The sequence below is a fragment of the Enhydra lutris genome, unplaced genomic scaffold (assembly GCF_002288905.1).
Source record: "Enhydra lutris kenyoni isolate GAN:26980312 unplaced genomic scaffold, ASM228890v2 scaffoldscaffold12, whole genome shotgun sequence".
Taxonomy (NCBI): domain Eukaryota; kingdom Metazoa; phylum Chordata; class Mammalia; order Carnivora; family Mustelidae; genus Enhydra; species Enhydra lutris.
Genome location: NW_019154096.1, coordinates 65138758 through 65156413, shown reverse-complemented (window position 1 = coordinate 65156413; position 17656 = coordinate 65138758). Strand labels below are relative to the sequence as shown.

General features: G+C 46.6%; 1 protein-coding gene across 1 annotated transcript in view; it reads left to right on the top strand.

Annotated features, from left to right (window-relative positions):
• The window catches only part of LOC111145422 (actin binding LIM protein 1), a 200155-nt gene that overhangs the window by 29424 nt on the left and 153075 nt on the right, over window positions 1-17656 (top strand). The window lies entirely within an intron of this gene.

Genomic DNA, 17656 nt, shown 5'->3' with positions numbered 1-17656 from the left:
CCTCTTTAGTCTTAGAGGAACTAAAACATATTATTCATATTTGGTGTGTTTTACTCACTACCACTATATCTGCTCTTATAGTCTAGTGGTATTCTCTCTGTTGTTGTTTATGACTTGAAACACTGTAAAGAAAGAAGTTTAAGAAAAATTAAGAAAAACAGAATGATAGAAAAAGATATTGAGATCCTTCCATACTGGACTGTCTGATGGGAAATGGAAGAGCAGGCTGAATACCCCCAAGAAAAATGGCAGGAGCTGTGGGTTCCCAGGTCCACTGAGGGTCCTGTAAGTAACCCATGGCTGGATGAATGTCTACTGGACTGCTCTCTATGTGCCACTCATGGAAACCCTGTCTAGATAGCCATTGAGGAATAGAGTTGGGGACCAATGGTGGGAATGGTATCTGCTAGCCTGGAGTTCAGTTATGCTCTACCTGCTCACCTGGAAAGCACAAGTAGTTCTGCCATATGTAAAGGTCCCAACCCGAAACGATGAACCATAGCAATGGGTTTAATGATCACATTGTAGATTTTGGGAGGTCTGCTCTCTGCAAGGCATTTTAGGGGTAGCCTAAGACAGTGAAAAGTTCCTACCTTCAGTAGGTTATTGAATTAGCCAGTGTAGAAGGGGGTACTGACTGAGAATGTAAATCAAGGAGACATAAGGCAATAGAAAAGGTATAAACAATATTCTGTGGGGGTTCGAAGGAAGAGTTAGTGTCCCAAAGGAATTTTTTTTAAAAAGGCTGTCTAGAAGAGAGCATATTTAAGATTGTCCTTGAGGGGTCTATAAGTTTCTTATGTTTAGGGATGGTATTTGATTCAGTTGGTATCCATAAGACAGTGTCTTCTCCATAGTAAGTGCTCAATGATGCTGAATGAACTTATATGTGAAGGAATGATATGTATTGGTGGGTGAGATGGTTATACTTACTGAAATGTGTGGTCAGAATCTAATAAGAGATAAGCAATCTCTAGGTATAAAAACAAATAAAATATGGTTCTTGGCCTGAATGCACTCATATTCTAGCAAGGAACAGAGACACATAAGGAAGTAATTATGGTATGATGTGAAATGTATTAGACAGAGAACTGTTAGAGTAACATGTCACATAGTGCAGGGAGTGATTAATTCTGCTCTCAAGGTCATGGCTGGCTAGGCTTTGAAGGATGAATAGGAGTGCAACAAGTGGTTAAAGAGGAAATGAGAAAGAGGTGGTCAAATTGGCAAGACAGAAGCAGGGAAGTATAACCTCTGTCTGAGGGAGAATAGCCAGTTGAGTTTGGCATGAACTTCTAGTTGGCCACTTAATACAACAGTGGATACAAGGAAGGGTAAACAGAGGGCTTTGTGGGTCAGAATGAGTTGAGGATGGTACACCTAGAAGTTGTACATACAGATGCCTCCAAGAGCCAGACAGGTGACCCACATGATTGAAGATTAGGGCAAACTGGACAGTGTAGGCCTCGAAAGAGAGAAGCTGGGGCACCTGGGTGGCTCAGAGGGTTAAGCCTCTGCCTTCAGCTCAGGTCATGATCTCAGGGTCCTGGGATCGAGCCCCACATCGGGCTCTCTGCTCAGCAGGGAGCCTGCTTCCTCCTCTCTCTCTGCCTGCCTGCGATCTCTCTCTCTCTCTCTCTCTCTCTCTCTGTCAAATAAATAAATAAATAAATAAATAAATCTATCTTTAAAAAAAGATAAAAAAGAAAGAAAGAAAGAAAGAAGCTGCTCTGTGGCTCCAACCTAGTTCTCACGAAGGGACATGCTTCAAGCAGCCAGAGCTTCTGATTTTCAAGAGTGACTAGAAATAGGAATTTTTATGTAAAATCTCCAGATGTTTAAATGTTGGCAAATGATTCAACTTTCTCTTCAAGAAAATCTTTGTGTGGGCCAAAGAAAACATGTCTGTGGGCAGAACTCGGCCTTAGGGCCTCCAGATTGTGGTCTGGGACTTAATACAGCATTCCCCACACCTACCCACAGCAAGGAATCCATATTCACACATCAAGACCCAGGACTTACGCACTCATCATATAAATGGCTAAAATAAAAGTCACATGAAGCAATGCATTTACTCTTATTTTGTATTCTCTTCTGTTTTTAAAATATGCTGGCCATGTTCCATTGAACCGATTTTATGTTTCAGTGGTTCAAACTGAAGTTTAAAAACCATTGGTTTAGAACATCTACACTAAAGTCTTATTGGATGCAAACAGAATGAGGTACTTTCCTGGGCACCCTTTTTTCTCTCCTGGGTACTCTTAGAGTGGAGCTTAATGGGTATGTTTAGGTTAAGTGGAATTTCTTCCCTTGAACTGGAGAAGTTGTTTTGTTTTGGTTTTTAATTTTTTAAAATTTAAATTTGATGAACACAGAGCATATTACTAGTTTCACAGGGGTAGAGTTCAGTGGTTCATCAGCCGTATATCACACCCAGTGCTCATTACATCACATGCCCTCCTTAATGCCCATCTCCCAGTCACCCCTTCCCCCTGACACACACACACCTGCCTCCCCTCCAGCAACCCTGGAGAAGTTTTCACAAAATCATTGTAGAACTTTCAGTGATCACTTTATCCTAAACAGAAGTTGGCCAGAATGTGGTGTCCTTTTTTTGGGTGATTTTGAGAACAGTTGAGAACTGAGCTAGCGGCTTCACTGAGCACAATGCTACTTGGGTGAAGTTCAGCAGAAAAGCCAAAGGAAAACCCCCATTCGGGCCTCATTAGCTTCTAAGCCTGGTATTTCTGGAATCGCTTTTTCATTTAGAAGGACTTTTTCCTGTGTTCCTGCGTCACCACTTCCTGTCGCCATGCTTACCAGGTTTCCCGGCTTTTGCATCTCAGCCAGCGAGACAAGGACAAGTTCAGGCCTTGGGCACTTTGTCATGCATCATGTCACCCCACCATCTGTGCAGAAGCTCCTCCCCTCCGTCTGCTGGGGACCACGTGCTATACATAGCATTCATTTTTGACCTATCGGAGCATTTCCAGAAATATTGTCATTTAGGGGCTTTAGAGAGACATCACCTCTCACTCAGAAAGGTCTGAGGGTTGAGCTGTCCTAGCAAGACTCCAGTGCAGCAGGAAAGGCACGGCCTTGGGTTTGGGGCATGTCTGCCTTCACTTCCCTCTTGAGTGCAACAGGACCCTACATGATCCTGGACTCTTGAAACAAGAGGCCAAGTGTGGCATCTTGCCATTGGAAGGAGCTGGTATGAGGGACACACCCTCAGGGAAAGGCCATGCCTACTGGGAACGCCACACAAACACTGGGCGGCAGCACCAACATTGTGGTTTTGCGTAATAAGTAGGCAGAGAAGGCAGACACTAAACCTGAATCGAGCCAACAAGGCCAGGCTGAGAGCAGCAGCTTGCTGGGACAGACCGCAGCCGACGGAGACTGTCAGGGGTCAGGGGCCAGGCCCATGCAGGACGATGGGACAGTGTTTCGAGATAAGAGGCGAAAGCCCCTTCTTTACAGAGCCCGGGCGTTGCTCCCCTATGGGGCTCTGTTCTCCTCCTCCTGTATGGGAGCATCCCCTCTGGAGCTGTGCAGCCCACATCCTGCACATCGTCTACACCCAGAGACCGTGTGCTGCGGGGAGCTGATGCCGGGCTTTGTATCCGATGCCCCACATCTCTGCCCCTTCCCAGAGGACAGAAAGCCGAGCTTTAACCCTACTGGAGATCTTCTTTTTTTTTTCCCTTGGTAAAAATGGTACGGAGATCACCCACTTTTTTCTCCAGAAGGGGGAGGTTTAGTAAGTTATTGGATGAGTGTGAACATTGGGAAGAATTATTGCTAGATCTATGACAAAAACTGATCAAAAAAATAATAATAAGCATGACAGGTTGTTTATCAGAAAGTAGGTGAGCAGGAGAAAAGGAAATGATTCAGTCTGGGAGATGAAAAATAATTGTACAAGAAAGGGAATCTATTCACAGGACACACCCCAGAGTTTAGGAGAGCGATAATTGCATTCTTAAACGGTGACCACAGATGTCACTGAAAATTGTGGTATTGCCATATTGGTGAGAACAGGATGTTTAAAAAGTAATGGCCCAGCTGCTGTAAGCACAGGTTTAAGAATTGTAGCGCTGACGGCCAGAAAAACACCAAACGCAGGACACATCTGCCTATGGGCTGGCTGGAGGAGCGGAGTGGGCCATTGCCATCATGCATTATAAGCAAACTTGTTTTTTATGCCTATAGGCCTATTTCGTTTCTTAAACTTTGATGAAAATAAGAACACGGGAGAAAAACCATATGGCCTTCTCCATATCTTATTGTCAGGGTGACTGTAGATGAAATCTGATTCGTGAAAGTTTCCAACATGGTTCTTGCCATGGTAGGTAATCCATAAACTTAGTTGAAGGTCAGCTGATCTCTAGAGTTTTTTGGGGTTTTTTTTTTGTTGTTGTTTTAAGGAGCAGGGTAGGTGCACAGCTCAGAACCAAAGGGAATGACCCAAGATCCCTCTCAGAGAAAGTAAGATGAAAATATAGGTGGTTAGGAATGAGATCTGTAATTGATAGAGGGCAGTGTCAAACTTCCCTCAGCATGAATTTCCAGTAGAGGCAAGTTCAAAGCCTGAACTTGTGAAGCCTTCCCTAGAGGTGTCCATTTCTGTCTCATTCGTCCCTTGTGGGACAATTACCATTCCATTCACCTCGGTGGCTTTGTAAATTTATCCCCTAAGTCTTCAGGATTTTATAGGTTTACCTGAAAAACAAGTTGTGTTTATGATGGGGAGCTCTGCAGCCAGACTGCCCGAGTTCAAATCCCGGCTCTACGGTTTACTGATTGTGTGACTTTGGGCAAGTCCCTTAACTTCCCAGGGGGTCTCAATTTCCTCGTCAGAAAATAAGGGTGTTACTAGTACGAGCTTCATAGGACTGTTATGAGAATGGAATCCATTCACGAATGTCAGGCATTAAAAAGAACACCAGGCATACAGCGAGAGCTCGGCGATTGTTTGCCCCTGTTGCTATGACTACCACTATTCCTCCTGACTGAGAAAGGTCAGGGGCACCATGTTCATTGTTGTTGCGTTAGGCCATCAGATTAGTTTCAGGACTCAGGCAAGTAAATAGAGCTGAGATAGGTGAGTTACAGAAGCAGGAAGGCCCACCCATGTCTGCTGAGCAACCTCTTTGTGGTTGACCTGAAGCAGAACAAAGCTGTGAACCTCGGTTATGCCGAGCGAGCTACTCCAGGACCACACAAGTCACTTCCTGTGGCCAGTAATCCCTACTGTTGGGTGATGGAACTTCACCAAGGAATTCTTTCGACTGGGTTTGTGATGCCTGTGTCCCCTGGGCAAGCAAGCTGACGACTCCACTTCATCTCTGTGCTGTGCAGTGAAATGCCATGTCTGATAATGACTTGGTGCTGGAATGTGTAGACCCACCTGGTAAAAGCATGGTTTTACAGTGCTTCAGGCCAGAAGCTGCATGTGTTCAGGATTCTGGAGGAGGAAGCAGGCCACCCACCGGCAGTGGTCCCTGCCCACTACTCCGCGTCATCATGTCATGCCCTGGGGGGGTCACAGTCGTTAGCATTTCCAAGGTTCTGGTGCCACCTTCGGTCCTCCGCACAGATCAGCTCAACTGGAAATTGTGCTTTGCTGTGTGGTTCCCAATCAGAGAGAAACTTAGGTAGACTTGATCTGAGACTGGGCGGTCAGTAAGTCATGCCCTTGGCTTTTGTTGTTTTCTGAGTCAGAGACTTAGGCAAGCGTTGTCTCATATCATTTGTTGAGTTTATTGACATCATCACAATTAACCTAATGGATAGACACTGTTGTGGACCCAAGATATTCTACCCGCTCGCGGTTTTCCCGAGGCTGTTACTAAGGAAGAAAACCAGACTCGTGTTCAATGAGTGCATGTATTGAACACATATTTATGGGGCACAGACCTGGTGCCAGGACTGCGCGAGACCCTGGGGATATAGCAGCAGTAAGCTTGTGGTGTAAAGCACAGAAAGAGAGAAACAGGATGCTTAGATTGTAAGTATAAGGACAGGAAACAGAGATGGGGTGGTGGGGATGCAGGGAGACTGCCTTTCCTTTGATGGGTTGGAGAAACCGCTCTGAGAGATGGCAGATTAACTGCCTTTGGGTGAGACCAGAAGGAGAGGCGGCCAGCCTAGCCAATGGCTGGGGGACGAGCCTTGTGGGGAAGGGATGAGGGCACATGGAGATCCCAAAGCCATGGGAGCTGGAGCCCGGGGGCTGGAGGGAGAGCTCCTGGGAAGACTGGAGAGGTAGTCAGGGTTCTGGGGCCACCGGGGGCATCCTGGAGTGAAAGTGCTTAGAGGACTTGGTGAGTGGAATGATGTGCTCTAATTCGGTCCAAAACAATCATTCTGGTTATTGTGTGGCAAGGTGATCAAACGGTTGAGTCCCAAACCCACACTGTTTGAAGATGTAGATTCCCTGGGTTCCTCCTGACTGCTCTGTAAACACCCCCTAATACCCAGCTTGGTGAGGGGATCAGTCATGTCTAGGCATGTCCCATTGTTTCTAAATTTCTGACAAATCACTGGAGTTGATCTACCTCTAGGTAAGTGGTGATCATGAAAGCTCCCATTTGAGCCATGAACGCGGTCTGATGGTGTTTTGATCAAAAATATTTTTTTTTCTTTTTTGTGGTCTCTTTCCCAGGAAGGCAGCCAAGATGAAAGGATAATGAGGGCATTTTTTTAGGGTGGGGATGTACTGGGAGAAAACAAATATATACTGTAGTAGGGAAGATTTTATGCATCAGTAAGGTGTGAGATGTGGAAAGGGTTTGGGTGGTTCCCATTTCCTTGTGCATTTACAGTCGTTCCCTTGGATAGCTGAGCAAACATTGGAAAGATGAGACTCATAGACACTAGTCAAACCTGCTGGTTAAAATCTACAGAGACAGAAAAGAGATTGGTGGTTGCCAAGGACTGAACAGGGGAAGGATCAAGGAGTGGCTGCGAATGGGCATGAGGTTTCTTTTGGGGGTGATGAAAATGTTCCAAAATTAGATTGCAGTGATCACGGAACTCTGTGAAAATACCCAAAGTCACTGAATCGTATACTTTAAATAGGTAAATTGTATGATATGTGAATTTAATAAAGCTATTAAAATAAAACCTACTGTTTACAGCCTGGTGGGATAAGCTGGAATGATACACTGAAGGCTGTAAGGTTCATTGGATGAATTGACCGTTCACTGGCTAGTACACATCAGAAGAGCAAGTGTCTGTTGCCAATAGTCACAGACGACAACACGACTGGAAATTGAACGTATTTGAGTTTGAGGTAGAGCACATGGGAGTTTATGATCAAGGACCTTAAACTGTGTCCCACCATATCCCTGCATCGAAGCACCATGGTAATGGTAATGGCTTCCGTTTCTCGAACACTCGCTTAGCTGTCTGGAAAATTGCAGAGAACTTGACATACATTAACTCATGTATCCTCCCAATTATCAAAGTTGGATTTATCCCCATTTTACAGAAGAGGAAATTGAGGCTTGGGGAAGGATGGTAATTTGTTTCAAGATCACGGAGCTAAGAGGGGTGCGGCCAGGATTCGCACCAAGTCTTTCTGACCAGAACACACAGTGACTGAGTCACCACTGGTGGTGACGTCTCTGCACACACCATCACATGAGAGCAGAGGGCTCCCAACTTGCCTACACCGTGAGCTGAAAAACAGTCCTATCTCAGCTCCGAAGAGGTAAGCTAGACTCTACTCTGGTTCTGTCCCTCCTTTCAAGACCTTCATCCCGGGGAAATAAGGAACTTTAAAGTTTGTTCCTCGGCCCGTCCTTGGAGGAGGCACAGGGGCAAACCTCTCTCGCTGTCTTCTCTTCCATGATGCCCTTCCCTTCCTCTGTGCTTCAGAGAAACCAGATTTCCTGATGGTCCCCAAGCACACCCCATCCCACCCATCACTGTCTATGAGGCCGTTCCCTTCCTTCCCATTCGTTTAAATCCTTCCCTTCCTTTGAGGCACAATGAAAGGGTGCTTCCTTCTCGAAGCTTTTTTTCCTGCTTTCTCTTTCCCTTTTTCACAATTTTCCTCTGGCACGTGATCTGTTCTCTACCTTTGGATTCATACTCATTCATTCTCCTTCCTTTTCTCTCTGTCTCTGTCTCCACCTTCCCTCCACCTTCCTCTGTCTACCCTACTAAGCGGTAAGTTCTGTGAGGGCAGGACCTGGGGTGTACGAGCATGTCAAGGCAGAAACACTGCCCCCTTCCCCTTCTGTTGCTCTTGTCCATGAAGCCTCTATTTCAGAAGATGAAGACCGACTTACCATCCCCCCCCCCCATTTGTTTCCCGGGCTCTCCCCCACTAGGGCCCTGAGGGCTCAGAGTGCCCCAGCTCCCCGAACTATCCTCCTTTCACCTGTAGCCTGCCCCCAGGTCAAATCCCACTCTCATCTCCCTAGAGGAACTCTCTCTACCCTGCTGTCCCAACTTACTGTTTGCTTCTCTCTTCAGAAGTCCTCGCGTAGTGTCTGTGCCTGTCCTATAGTCTTCACCTCCCAGGAGAGGGTGAATTTTCTGTGTTGGTCAACTCCCCAGGCAGAGTTTCCTGTGGGCTGTACACATCCCTGGGATGCCCCCCTTCAGAGGCAGGGATGGCATCTCTGGAGTCCCACAGAGCCTGAATGACAGAGCACACACAGTGGCACTCACCTGGTCAGTATTTTTTGATTGTGTTGATGAGAAATTATGTCCCAAGAACTGGAAGGTTGTGTTTAGTTTTCATGGAGGCGTATTTTTAATGTCTGTTCCCTCTCCCCCAGGCCCACTTTGGATTTCAAACATATTTTTTTCTTTCCCAGTGATGACTCCACTAAGTCTAAGCTTTCTTCACCTCAAGAGATAATCTCCTCTCTCACACTCAAGCAGATGAACCCCTGAAGTTCAGTATAGGAAGATCGAGCCCCCCAGAGTTATGCTAGCACCCGGACGACTAGGAGAACACCTGGCCAGGAGACAAGTACAGGTTATGATGCATGTTTGCCTTTTCTTGCAAAGGCCGCACCCGGCAAAGTCCTGTCCTACAGAAAGCTTGAATGGACCAGAAACTCAGGTCTGGGGGGAGCTCAAGTACTCAGAGAGGAGGGCTTGTGTTTGTAAAATCATGCCTGATTCTGCATGTTGGATGCTGAGAACTCAAGCCATTTGCTTTTGTCTCCCCACGGGGCTGCAGACACCAGAGAGATCCCGGGGAAGGCGAGTTGGTATGTTTGCTCACAAAGCCGGAGTGGGAGCGCCTTTTCAGAAAGTGTTCAAATTCCTATTTCTGAAATTTAGAATTTTCCTGAACTAAGAGGCTCATTTTGCTGTTCGCTAGCACTGTAACCTCAACCCAGGGGTGCGCTGGTGAATGCTTAACAACCTGCTCAAGGAGAGGAATGGGGGAAGGCCCTGAGGTGTAAAGTCTGCCAGTTTCCATGGTGTCAGTGCCACGCCCCCCCACCCCCGCCCCCGCCCTGCCCTGCAATGGCCTATTTCAGAGGAAGTCACTAAGGGGAAGTCACTGGTTGCACAGTGGGGCAGGGCTGTGCAGAGTCACCTCTCCACGGCAAGGGGCCACTCCAGCCCCCAACTTGTGGGGCAATTCCCTTAGCATCCCTGAAGCTCCATTTTCATTGCTGTAGGGTGAGGATAACTTGAAGTTGACCGGATCAAGGGAGATATTATTTTTGAACACCTTTTATAAATTGCAAAGTACCATACCCATATTCATCATTTTGCTTAGTTTGTCTAAAATGCTATTTTTTTTAAGATTTTATTTATTTATTTGACAGATAGAGATCACAAGTAGGCAGAGAGGCGGGGATAGGGGGAGCAGGCTTCCTGCTGAGCAGAGAGCCCAATGCAGGACTCAATCCCAGGACCCTGAGATCATGACCTGAGCCGAACACAGAGGCTTAACCCACTGAGCCACCCAGGCGCCCTAAAATGCTATTTTTAACTAGTTGGTATTTCCCAGCGTATCATGAGCCACAAGTAGAGGCCGCCAAAAAGAAAAGGCAAAGACAACTGGAATTTTCTTGTGCTGTTACCAGACTTCGGTCATCCCCTCACAGGGACACTTTGACCTGATCTTGGTTCTTTCCTTTTTTAACTCCTCTAAGGCATCTGGATTTGGAACTAGGGGGTAGAAGGCAATATTGACACTGTGCCTAAGCTAAACCCTGTCCCAGGCCCTTAGGGCCAGATGCGCAGAGATGATGATCCTGTCTCCGAACCTGCATTCCCAGAATGGCTCCAGCAGGACCATGGTCACTCCCAGTCCAGAGATCAGCATGGCTGTGACTCTCCAGCATCCCCCGTAAAGATGTGGTGTTCTGCCTGCAGGGTTCAGCCTCAAGCCACTGCCCAGTTGCTTGACTTGATCCATTTCTGAATGGAATTTCTAGTGCCCAGGCGATGTGAGATCCCTGGATAACCTTAAAAGACTCCATCAAATCTCAGAAGGGATTTTTGTTACACGTGGGACATACCTGCTCATACTGACGCACAGCTGACGTGGGCCACTGCGTTCCCGGTGGGTGCTGGAGGGGCTCCCATGAGGGGATGACTTCATGTGGTCACCTGGGAGGTGGGACCTGTATTCTTAGTCCCTCTTTACCAAAGCAAATGGCAGGGAAGACAGCCTGGGGGTCAGGGAGCCTCCCTCCTCATCCGAAGTCCTAATTCCTGTGAGGGAAAGGAGGTGGGACTCCAAGCAAGCAAATCAGTGTGCTCCAAAGTAACATTACTGACTGCGTCAGGGAAAGGCTAGGAGAGGTCACAGAAGGGTGTTGCCCCAGTGAGTCATGTCAGCCCAGAGGTGTGTCTCGGGAGTCCCTCTTTTAGAAGAGGGAGAAGTCTCCAAGTTGGTTTTATATCCCTTTCCGAGACTCACCTTCCTATAGAGATGGCAGGTGTGATACATCCGGGCAAAAGCATCATGTAATTTGCAAGGAGGAAATTTCCCGGCCAAATTATTATAATCCTAGGACCTCTCTGCCTTGTGAGAATCAGATTAACCAGATTTGCTCCTGGGCTGTTTCCATAATCAGGAGCCCTGCTGACAGAGAGGGGACAGAGCCTTTTATGTTTAGAGGGAGTAGCACAGACCTGTTGCACTGCCTCAGAAAGGCAAATCACGTATCGGGACATCTCACCAGTGGAAAGTGGCAGAGCAGCTAGAACAGAGCCTTCCTGCTGATACCTCCGCCCCCCGCCTTCCGGGAGTGTCGGTGCCAAGGAGCCCTGCGCTTTGTGCCACGTAATAATCCTGATTAACAAACTAACACGGTGTATATATAAAAAAAAAAAATGAGGTCGTGGAAGCCAATTAAAGAGAAAGATCATTTTGGACAACAGATGATGGGGTTACAGTGTGTAGCTTCAAGTAACTACCACTTGCCACAGCAGGGAACGAACTTTTAGGTAAACTACAAATTAAGCACTCTGCATTTATTTAAACTCTTGAGTTTCTTGTTTCCCTGGGCTCAATACCAGTGCCGTTTTCTAACACAAAGAAGGGGAGTAGGAGGTGGGGGAGGCTAGAGCAGGGAGAACACACATCTTTGTGATGTGTGTTTATGATCAAATGGGAACTAATGGAGAAGAAGCCTAGAAAAGATTCTAGGTGATCCAATAGTTTCTGAAATGTGGACTCCCAGGAGAATAGGATTCCCACCTTGAAGCAGAAACCAGCCTTGCCAGCAGAATATCATCTCATGATTGCAAATCCAGAGGGATCCTAACCAGAGACCAGTCCAGGCCTGGGCTTACGGTAGAGGCTGCAGGGAGGGCCCTCCCGGTGGCGGGCTGTTTCCTCCCTGTATCACCCTCCCCCTTGGAGTGTTCTTTTCCCAGAAATTGCTGCAGCCTGGAATAATTTCCTTTTATATGTGAAGTGCTATTTCCCATCTGTTTATTTACTAGCAGGTGTTACCTTTGGGATTATGATGCAGCTGGGTGTTCACTGCTTCTGAGCTGTGTAATCAGAATTTAGCTAGTACATTGCACTAGCTTGATTTCCTTCTGTGCTGCATAAGACTTTCCTGTGGAAATCCCCTACACAGTGCTTCAGAGCATGGGCTCTGGAGTCAGACTCCTGCTTAGCTGTGTGATCTAGAACAAGGTTTCCAGTTCAGCCCTGGTGCTCTCCTTAGCACCCCAGGATAATAGGATAGCATCGCCGTAAGGCATTTGCGAGAATGACTATTATCGCGGATATAAATTAGTGATCTTCACGCCTGGAACATAGTCAGTGTTCAATAAGTTGTACCAGCCGTAATAACAGAATGGTGCTAGGGAGTTATTTACTGAGATGCTCTAAGTTCAGAATTCTGTGGCTTTATGTGGGAGATGCTCCAAGAATGGTATCGGGGGGTAACCGTATTTTCCCTGATCCAAAAATTGAGCTGAGAAGCACAGAGATGGCAACTCAGATTACTCGATGTGTGAAGTCAGAAGTATCCCAGAAGTTTGGAGGAACTGACCACTGATCTTGTATTTGTATAGGGCCAGCATTGATACATTGTGGAGCAGAAACAAAGGAAGCCCAAAACAAGAGAAAATCAAACACAGTACAGAGATTTAGTGGGGAAGGACAAGGGAAAGAACAAAGTATTTGATCAATGTGGCCCAGAGTGAAGGCTTCAGAGAAGAGCCAGCAGATCAGCTGGGCCCCATGGGTCAGGGTGGCTTTGGGCAGGAGGGAAAAGAAGAAGCCGTTCCAGGTGAGGCTGAGAGCCCTGTGTGGAGGCTCCAAGGACGCTGAAAATCATAGGTCGGGGAGTGGTGAGGAGGCCCAACCAAAGGGGTGTTTGTATATTTCCATACACGAATAATAGAGTGTTTTAGTGTGCATTCTTTGGGGTTGGACTGCTTGAGTTCAATACCACTTAACACAGTGCTATGGACTCAGCAAATGTAGCTCCTTCTCAAAATCTAGACAGCTAGTGTGGACCATGTTATTGAAGATCCCTGAAGCTAGACAGAAACTTTAGACTTGATGGGTTGGGACTGAGAGAACTGCTGGAGGTTCTTTTGTTTTTACTTTAATGAACTTTATTTTTTTAAAAATAGTTTTAGATCTATAGAAAATTTGAGAAGTTCGTGTAAGGAATTTCCCAACATTAGTAACTTCCTACATTAATATAATACTTCTGTTATAATTAATGAACCAGTATCGATGGAGTATTAACTAAATTCTTTATTCATGTTTCCTCAGTTTTTATCTGATGTCCTTTTTCTGTTCTGGGATCTCATCAGGATGCCACATTAATGTTTAGTTACCATGAGGAACCATGAGTTACCATCTCGGGCCTCTTCTGGCTATGACAAGAAGACTTTCCTCCTTGGTTTTGGTCACCTTGACAATTTTGAAGAGTCCTGGGTGGGTTTTTGTAGACTGTCCCTCAATTTTGGAATTTTCTCATGATTAGATTAGAATTATGGGGCTTGGGGAAGGAAGACCACAGAGACAAACTGCCAGTTTTGCCCACATTATCTCGAAGGTACAAACCATCAACGTGACTGTCACTGTTGATGTTGACCTCGAGCACCTGGTTGAAGTGGTGCCCATCAGATTTGTCCACTGTGAAGTCCCTCTTTTCCCCCGTCCATACTGTTGGAAGAAGCAACCATGTGCAGAATGTACCAAGTAAGAATGGGGACTTAATGCCACCTCTTCGTGCAGACTACTCTTTGGAGGTTGCATTGGAGAAGAAGGAGGCAGGGAGTAGGACACTCTCCACACTCTGAGAAAAGGGGTTTGAGGGCCAGATTAGATTCATGTAGCAAGAGAAGGCGGAGTTAGGAATGTGACAGTGGATAGAAGTTAGTGGGAGAGGAAAAGAGAGTGGAATCAAGGATGACCTCAAGGTTCCAAGCGGGAGTATTAGGGGATTGTCTGAGTACAGAGAGCAATGCATGCATTGACTGCCAACTCCCTTTCTTAGCTGTGTCACTTTGGCTGTGTCACTTTGTTCCTCTGAGTCTCTGCCCATTTGTTACCTGGTATGGACGGTCCCTGTTCTTCCTGCCTCGTGGGGCTCTTTGAGAGCGAAATAGAAAGAGCAGTGGCAAGCCCTCAGAAAACAGGCACAAACACTGCATCTTTGAAGGCTGGCTAAGGGAGTGCAAGGAGAGGAGGGGGTTCTGACTTCCTCTAATAACCAGGAGCCACTCAAAACTCACACTGCACACACTGTCCTGGGTTTGTGATTGTCACCTGCTAAGCAGATTTTTGCTTTCTCAGCTGTTCTGCTTCTAGGGATCTAGTTCCATGGTCTGTTGGGCAAGACGACACTGGTTCTGGATTGGAAGGAAGGGCTTTGCCTAATCTTTGCGGCGTTCTTACCACCAGTAGTGACCCCTGCTTGGGGGCACTAAAGGCTACTGGGATTTCCTTACTGAGCTCAGTCCCCCAGCCTTATCACCTGCCATACCCCATGGGCATTTCGAAAGTAATGCATCCAAAATGGCGCTTTTGACTTCTGTCCTTAACTGGAGTTTCAGAGGCGTGACTGGCCTTGCTTGCTTGTGACAGAGAGTGTGAAACTTCCCAGCTCACAATGGGCTGTTTACCTGAGTAGGCAGAATCCCTCCAAATGGGATATTGTACCATGGAGGAGTCCCTTTACCTTTCTGGACAAATGGACTCTTAGCTCTTCATGTCATATTTCCTCATTATTCAGAAAGTATGCAGCCATGCTTTTGGGATTTCATTGTGCAACTCTTATTTTAGCAGTGAATTGTTGAGCCATGGGAGATTTTAAGCTTGTCTATGCAAGTTCCAGGGCAAATCATTGACTACTTGGTACAGTAGAAAGAGTCAGGCAGCCTGACTATTTGGGATGCGTCTGCCAATAACCTGCTAGTAGCTTGGGGCAGAGAACGTAAGCTCTTCGCCCCTTAGTCTCCCTATCAGTAGAATAAGTGGGGACCACCCAGGCTCTGAAAGATAGAGCAGTTGTGTAAAAATTAGCAACAGAGCCAACTGGAAGTAAGAGTGTGGAATTACCGTCATGGCCATATTGCAACTGACTCAGCATATTTCAAAAATGTAAAATTGAGCCAATGAACATACATTTGGTATTAACCAAACTGCTGGAGGCACTTATATAAAACAAACCTCTTTATTAATCTTTAAAAAGAGAGAGATTCTTTTGTCGACACTGTTGGGATGCAATGAACGCGCTTGCTTTGTCTTTGGATCCCATCAGTTTTCTAATAAGAAAAGCCCATTCCTTCACAAGGGGGAGGTTCTGATACGTGTCTGCCTGGGCTGATATGTGATGGAAAGGCAAGGAAACGTGGTAGAGGCTCTGCCCATCTCTGGCGGTTAACAAAGGTCACCTCCGGGCAAGGAGGACTTCAGAGTGTAATACATATTTCCAAAGGGAAATGCTTGCAAAATGCAAATGCTGATCCCAATTCTGCCCTTTGCGACTGGTGCCGGCCGCTGCACTGGCACCTTTGTTGAGAACAGGGAAAAGCCAAGAAGTGAAATGATATTTCCCTCCCCTCATCATTACTCAGCATGGCTTACTTGCTTAGCTATAAAGAATTCAAGTGTCAAGAGAAACTGCAGTGCAGTTTTCTTATCCAAAAATGCATTCTCCCTTCTGGCCAAGAGGCCCACTGTGCTCCAATCTTGTTTCTAAAGAGGATGGCCTCATGGACCGCTTTCTTCACTCTAGCATTTCTGGAACTTGCTTATCCATACTGTCTGAATTTTAAAGGGAAATAGTTCTTAAACTATAGTATGCATAGGGATCATCTGAGGAGGGTGTCTGGGTGGCTCTGTTGGTTAAGCCTCTGCCTTTGGCTCAGGTCACGATCCCGGGGTCCTGGGATCGAGCCCCATGTGGGGAATCCCTGCTCAGTGGGGAGTCTGCTTCTGCTGCTCTCTCTGCCCCTCCCTCTGCTCTGCACCCACCCCCGCTCTGCACTCACTCTCTCTCAAATAAATAAAATCTTTAAAAAAAAAATCATTTGGGGAGCTTACGAAAATGATAGAACCCTGATTCCCACCCCAGGTTCAGTGGGGCTGAGGAATCGGCATTTTTCATCTGTGGCACAGGGGTTCGGATTTGGGGCTCTGCAGAACTGCTTTGGGGAGTACCACTGGGTGCCAGGCCACCGGCGATACTTCATGACACACTCTGTTCCCTTTGCCAGTCAAGTCCTAGCTGTTGCTTTTAGAACTACACTGGAGCTGGGCTCAGTCAACTGTTGCCTGACTCGTAACAGTCTGTGACTCAGACCAACCGCGTGCGAGAAGCGTAAGTTTGGGAGTCAGAAGGGGAGATCTTCAAGCTCCCACTTACCATTACTTGGGTAGGTTGCTCAAGAAATTTTTCTATTTACTTATCTGTCAAATGGGAACAATATAACCCACGCCCCTGAGAGGGGGAAGTGGTGGTGAGGAGAGGATAGAATGACTTACCGGTAAGCCCTTAGCACCATGCCTGGCATTTAATAGGTAGAGGCTCAATAAATATCACTTTCCTCCAGTCTCATAGGAAGCAGGAATTCACTTCAAAAAAACCAAAACAAAACAAAAAAGCAAAAAACAACTCGTATTCTCCTTTAGCACTTGAAGCAGATACTGTTAAGATAAACTTTTTTTTCTAAAGATTTATGTACTGGGGCACTTGGATGGCTCAGATGGTTAAGCATCTGCCTTCAGCTGGGGTCAGGATCCCAAGGTCCTGGGTGCAGTCCCCGCCCTGCTTCTCCCTCTCCCCTTGCTACTCTCCCTGCTTGTGCTCTTTGGCTCTCTCTCTCAAATAAATAAATAAAATCCTTTTTTAAAAGATCTTTTAAGAGATCTTTTAAGAGATCTTTTTTTTTTTTTTTAAAGATTTTATTTATTTATTTGACAGAGATCACAAGTAGACAGAGAGGCAGGCAGAGAGAGAGAGAGAGGGAAGCAGGCTCCCTGCTGAGCAGAGAGCCTGACGCGGGACTCGATCCCAGGACCCTGAGATCATGACCCGAGCCGAAGGCAGCGGCCTAACCCACTGAGCCACCCAGGCGCCCCAAGAGATCTTTTTAAAAAGGGTTTTATTTATTTGAGAGAGAGAGAGTGAGAGAGCACATGCACATGGGGTGGGGGGCAGAGGGAGAGGGAGAGAGAGACCCTCAAGCAGACTCCCCACTGAGCACGGAGCCCGACTCCAGGCTCGATCCCAGGACCCTGAGATCATGACCTGGGCCAAAACCTAGAGTCAGTTGCTTAACTTAGCCACCTAGGTGCCCCAAGACACACTTTTTTTTTTTTTTTTTAACACCCAGGTGAATAGATTTGGGGCCTCGTTACACATCTCTTTAAAAGTCAGTGTTTTTTTTTTTAGCTGTCTTGAAAAGAGGCCCCTTCTTAGTTCCTTCAGGTAATACTGACTGCTGTATAAGTACATGTTTCCAAGAGCGGTCCCAGGGGTCAGATAAGGAAATGCAGCTGTGTCACAGTGTTGGTACCTTGGGTGGACTCTCCCCAGGGCCGGCGCAGAGAATTTGGATCAGGTGTTTAACCCGAAACCACACCTGCTCCTAGTCAAAATCTCACAAGGACCACCTTGTTGCTCTGAATTTAGCTAGTAATGGATTATTTGGACCAGGTTGTTCAAACTCTTTTCAGATG